The sequence below is a fragment of the Thamnophis sirtalis genome, unplaced genomic scaffold (assembly GCF_051295495.1).
Source record: "Thamnophis sirtalis isolate CommonGarterSnake01/CBP01778 unplaced genomic scaffold, rThaSir2_p1.2 scaffold_12, whole genome shotgun sequence".
NCBI lineage: Eukaryota > Metazoa > Chordata > Lepidosauria > Squamata > Natricidae > Thamnophis > Thamnophis sirtalis.
In genome coordinates, this window is record NW_028261392.1 from 60,094,249 (window position 1) to 60,100,937 (window position 6,689).

Below are 6,689 nucleotides of genomic sequence, written 5' to 3' on the forward strand. Positions count from 1 at the left end.
GCGTTTTCCATGAGTGTGTAGGAAGTTATCACCCAGCCCTCTCCCAGAAAAATGAAATATCCTAGGAAATATTGAAAAGGCGGAATATTTCTCTGGATGTGAAAAAGGAAGAAACCTGTTTTAAAAGACAGAATAGCTGCCTGTAGCTTCCTGCCCACCCCCACTTTGTCAATGGGCCATTAAGAAGGCCAAGCGACTCCACTTTACATAATAAAGACTTCTCCACTTCAGCTCCAGGGGGGATGGGATTAAAGCATGATAATATTGGCCCTTTACTCAACTGACCACATGGCATCTGAGAACTCATCCATACCTGGATTCAAAACACAGCCTAGGCAGTAGCTCACTATATTGGACACATTGGCATCCACAGATACCATATAATTCTGATTATTTTATGGATCCGTATCTATTTGAACTTTTTGTGATACTGTAAACCAATGGTGGGTTTAAGGTTTAAAGTTTAAGGTTTTAATGGATTTGTATACCGCCCAATCCCGAAGGACTCCGGGCGGCTTACATAAAAACAATTTAAAAAATATGAAAAGAATTTCAAATACAAGACAAAGCAAATTTAAAAACACAACATGCACTCAATCTTAGTGGGGCTGGAGATCAATCAAGGATCAGCAGCCTCAGGCCTGCCGGAACAGCCAGGTCTTAATAGACTTTCGGAAGGCCGAGAGAGTGGGGAGAGTCCGGATCTCAGGGGGTTGATCGTTCCAGGGTTCCGGATCCTGGTGCAACCAGTACGGTACAACGGGACTCGGCAGCCGCCACATGAACGCACGCAGCACGCGCAATAGCAGTTAGACTTATATACCGCTTCATAGGGCTTTCAGCCCTCTCTAAGCCGTTTACAGAGTCGGCATATCACCCCCACAGTCTGGGTCCTCATTTCACCCACCTCAGAAGGATGGAAGGCAGAGTCAACCTTGAGCCGGTAAGATTAGAACCGCTGAACTGCAGATAACAGTCAGCTGAAGTGGCCTGCAGTACTGCACTCTAACCACTGCGCCACCTCGGCTCAGCGCATGCGTCCTTACCTCCTGCGACACTCTGCGACCCTCCAGCTGCTCGGCAAAGCGTTGTACAGGCACCGTACGTTCTTTGCGTGGAAGCGCCAAAGAGCTCGAATACAGGTAGGGATGGTGGGCGAGCCCTCCGGAGCACCATACCGGAACAGTACTCCGTGCTCCGGGCAGGCACTGGTACACACGTACCGGGGCATACCATCTGCAACCCACCACTGCTGTAAACAGTCTTCAGTCCTATGAAATGGGTAGTAGACACCTTTTGTATAAATGCCCGCTTTCAAAAGTATATCTTTCTCTTCTGTTAGCTAGTTATAAGGCATTTATATTCATATTTAAAATAATATTATGAGAAAGTATCTAATCTCATGGGTAATATTTGATCAAAATTGTAATGTATACATAGATCCTGTTTGTTTGTTGTTGTTTTTTTTAATGAAAATTTTGAAAAAAAAACTTTTACAAATATTTACTCCCCACCCCACCCTACCCCCCAAACTCCCCCCCCTCAACTTCCCAGAACCAATACAGCAGTGTTTCTCAACCTTGGCAACTTGAAGATGTCCGGACTTCAACTCCCAGAATTCCCCAGCCAGCATTCGCTGGCTGGGGAATTCTGGGAGTTGAAGTCCAGACATCTTCAAGTTGCTAAGGTTGAGAAACACTGCAATACAGGGTATAAATCTTTAACAAAAACATTCTAAAATAAACTTTAAAAAAAGTTAATATCATCTTTCATTTGAGCTTTAACTCCTTGCTAGGCTAGCTCTAAACAAATTATATCATTCCTTGTTTCGTTAGTCATAAGCTATCCGAAATTTCTTAGTCCCATATTTATTTTGAGTATAGTCAATCCATCTTCTCCACTCCAGTTTATATCTCTCGTTTGAATGGTCCTTGAGATATGCAGATATTTTAGCCATCTCTGCTAAGTTTGTTACTTTCAACGTCCATTCTTGAATAGTAGGCAAGTCTTCCTTCTTCCAGTATTGCGCCACCAACAGTCTGGCTGCGGTTATTAAATGCAAAATCTGGTTAATCTCTACAATTGTACAATCAGTAATTTATACCTAACAAAAATAACTGAGGGGATCCTGTTTGTTTTAAAGAACTTTTGTGGTGCATATGTCAAACAATAGTGTTTGATGATTTACTTGCCTCGCCCTCTTTCCATTACAAGGAAACTGAGGTAATGCTTTGAACACTGTATTTTATCTCTTTGCAATCTGTTTGCCTCCAGTGGAGGATTTACTTTCATCTCCTGTGAACTTCATTTTTCTAAATATAGATATATTCTTTAGGATGTGTTTATTTTATTGAATTTTATTTTATTGTTATTTTCGTACCAATTGTAGAATTGGAGGCTGGAGATGAACAGAATAGTTTTCTCCACTTAGCTTTTTCAGTTTATTTATTTATTTGTTTTTTATTTTTATTTTTTTGTTGTTCAAATATGTTTTATTTCATTTTCATTTCATACAGTCACCTATATACTGTGCATAACCGGGGCCATATAACATTGAGCAATAAACACAGCCATCCTTGTCAAAAATACTCCCCAAAATACAAACCCAATATACCACTTCAACCCTCCATACACCCTTTCTTTCACCCCCCCTCCAACTTTCCTTTCTCCCCTCCAACATTCCCCTCTAACCTACTTCCCCTCCCCCTCTAAACTCTTTCTCCCAGTACACTCCCTCCCTTCCACCTCACCCTCCTTCCGATCCTCTCTCCCACCCTCTCTACCCCTCTTTCTTCTTTCCCTCTGCTCCTCCCTTCAGTGTATTTCTACCAATATATTCAGCTTCTTATTTTTACACTAGAATTAAAAAGGCAACAGTATACAAGTGCAATCGTGTTACTTTAAAATCTAGCACATACTATATTTCCCCCCTCCCCCCTATGACCCCACCTCCCTCCCCCCCCCACTTCCCAGAGCCCGTACACGGTATAGCTTTTTATCAAACACAGTCTAAGATATGTTAAAACCAAGGAAATTAAAAAAAAGAAAGAAAAAAGAAAAAAGAAAAAAAAGTCAATAAAATCTCTGCGTTGAGCTCAGCTTCTTGCCATTACACAAACTTTAAGCAGTTTACATTGTTCCTAATCTTAGTTGTTTGATTACCTGCTGAATTTCCCCAGAAGTTATTTGTGAGTTCAACTTTTGCCTATAGTCTTCTCTAACTAGGGGTATTATCTCTTTATCTAAGTATCTGTCTATATCTAAACCCTTAATTTTGTCCCCTTTGTACCTCCTTCCCTCTATAACACAATTTGGATACATTTCAAATTTTTCTTTTAATTTCCTCTTCCAATTCTTTTCGTTTTTGCCCTTGTTTATGTCTATGTATTTTGTTTATATTCATCAGTACTCCTCTCTTTTTGTTTTTTAATATATTTTTTTCTGGTTAATATGTTTTATTTCATTTTCATTTAGTACTCCTCTCATATATGCTTTACTTACATCCCCTACAAATTCCATGAATATACCCTTATTCGTATTCAGAACAAAGTATACAGATAGCAATTTTTTACAATCATTAATATACTTTTCATATCTAAATAAACTCTCATTCAACCTCCAAGACCTTCTTGCCTGCACTACCCTTCCCAATTCCGTCCAGACTGGGTTATGATCCAAGAGGACCCTCGCCGCAATCTTTGTCTTCTTCACCCTGGAAAATAAATCATTAGTGATTTGTATAAAGTCAATCCTTGAAAGGGATTGATGTCCATCAGAAAAAGGGGTGAAGTCATACGCCTCTGCGTTTCAATAGTTTTCTCCACTTAGCTGATGCTGTGAAAGCAGATGTTGTTCTGTGGATGGTTTCAACTCATCCCAGTGGAATTCTTAACCTTTTGATTGATAATAAATGTGCAAAATGGGGCCACAGCACATCAGAAGGAGAGGAGGAATAGCCTATTTTTTTAACCACTTTCTTTCCAGAACTCTTTCCATTATTTTTTTCTTCCTCCACTGTCCAGCGGTGCCTCCTGGATATATTTATTACTTAAATGAAATGAGGAGGCCCTATTCAGTCATATCCCACCAATACTTACTGCCGTTTCTGTCCTGCAGTTCTTAATATTCTCAGCTTGTCAGATGCAATCACGTGATTTATGCATTTTGAATGTATCCTTCACTCTACGAAACAAATGTTTTGTCCAGTTTTAAAGAACTATATGTCATTATGTGTGACAGAAGAATAAAATAATGTTGTGTTCCCCGTGAGCAATGATGGAGGGCAGTGGTGCATTTCAAAAATTGTTTTGAACCTACTCTGCGGGTGTGGCTTCCTGTGTGGGAGTGGCTTGCCGCCCATGTGACCGGATGGGAGTGGCTTCCCGCCCATGTGACCGGATATGAAGATGCCGACGACACTTGTCAGAACCACCTTAATTATCTCACACACAGCACTGGCCTGCATAAGAATAGGATGCAAACTTGTTTTTTAAAAGGCATCTTTGGTTTGCGTTAAAACAACTTCAACACACGCAATGTTCTGATTGCACCACAAACGCAGCAGTCATCCTTACCTTTCACAGAGGCACTGAGTTTTATAAATAGGAGCTTGATAGTGTAGAATAATCATATCCAAGGACCAGTGGTGGGTTTCAAAAATTTTTGGAACCTCTTCTGTAGGTGTGGCCTGCTTTCCGGGTCCACTGGTGGAACCTCTTCTAACCGGTTCGGTAGATTTGACGAACCGGTTCTACCGAATAGGTGCGAACTGGTAGGAACCCACCTCTGATGGAGGGTATATATTTAGAAAACTGCCACAACAGCAAACATTGAAATTCTCATTTCTAACATGATGGCTATCAAATTATTGGATTGCAATTCTCAGAATTTCAAGTCATTTGCCAAAGAAAAAAAAACAAGACACTTTGCAAGATACTAAGTTACACAGAGAAGTCATAATGGTGAAATCTGTGGTTGGATGACAATCATGGCCCAGTGATAACAATCAGTAGTGACCTTTATATTACTTCTAACTCTGAAATCACATGCAAAATGTTTACATAACCTGGGTATGTCTATATAATTATAAATATCCAGATATGTAATATACATAAAACATCTCATTGAATTCTAATCAACTTTCTGTAACTTGATGACCTCAAGGCATACTGAAGCTGAACTATCACTATCAGGCAATAAAAAATGGCGAATTAATTCTATGAATGGAAACAAAAATTTTCTGGAGCCTATGGATGTGTCTTTCTGTTTGCAATAATTAATTTTTTTTTTTGAGAAACAAGCCATGGGCTCTGCTTGGGATATGAAGGAGTACAATTTCCCATAGTAAAAGGTTTCCTTTATTCTCTAAATGTTGGTACTCTATGACACAGGCTTGATTGTCCTAGTTAGTTTAATTTTAACTTGGGAGAGTCACAAGTTGTTCAGGTCTGCACCCTATGTAGTAATGACTCAGGAATGCCTATTGCTATCTGCAGTAAGAATTGCGAAAAGTGCTTCAGTCGCAATTTGCTATATTCCCAAGCACCCCATAGGTCAGGGGTCTCCAACCTTGGCCACTTTAAGCTTGGTGGACTTCAACTCCCAGAATCCCCCAGCCAGCTATATTATTGTACAATTGTATCACAGCGGCCAGTTGTTTCGCCGGATTTGGCATTGGTTACTAGTTGGGCCCCACCCAGGGGCCTAGGACGTCGTAACGTATTTTCGTAATATGCGTGCAGATCCAAGCAGTGCGGCTTTTTGCATTTGACTGATGGTGATTTTGTCAATTTTTAACTGTTTTAAATGTAATTCCAGTGCTTTTGGAATAGCACCCAGTGTGCCAATTACCACTGGAATTGCCACTGCTGGTTTGTGCCATAGTCGTTGAATTTCAATTTTTAAGTCCTGGTATTTTGCGATTTTTTCAGATTCCTTCTCATCAACCCTGTTGTTGTTGTTGTTGTTGTTGTTGTTGTTGTTATGTATTAGATTTTTATCCCATCCTTATAAGTAATTCAAGGTGGCAAATATATAGAATAGTCCTTCCTCCTTCTTTTTCCAACAATCACCCAGTGAGATGATTGGGCAAGAGAGAGTGACTAGAAATGACTCAAACTCATTAAACTGGCTTTCATGCCTAGAGCAGGACTAGAACACACAATTTCCTGGTTTCCAAGCCAGCACCTTAATTAACTTTTCTCTATTGTTCATCTATAGACGTAATATCTGCTACTGGTAATAACAAGATTTGAAACCTGGTGCATTCTTATCTAGAAAAAGATCCAAATAACATGTTTCATTTTTAAATAAAAAGGCTCCATTAATTTTCAGGTTTCTAAAAAATGACATCAGGTGGCACTGTTTCACAAGGAAATAAACCTTTTCTTGCCTAACAGGTTCAAATCTACATAGCCTGTTCACAAACCGTTAGAAAAGTAGCAACTATAAATTCTTACGTCTTAAAACATTATTGCTCAGCAGATACTTTATTTACTAAAACGGACTAGCTTGGCCTTCTTAATGGCCCATTAACAGTGAGGATGGGCAGGAAGCTACAGGCAACTATACTGTCTTTTAAAACATGTTTCTTTCTTTTCATATCCAGAGAAATATTCTGCCTTTTCAATATTTCCTAGGATATTTCATTTTTCTGGGAGAGGGCTGGATGATAACTTCCCACAATACAC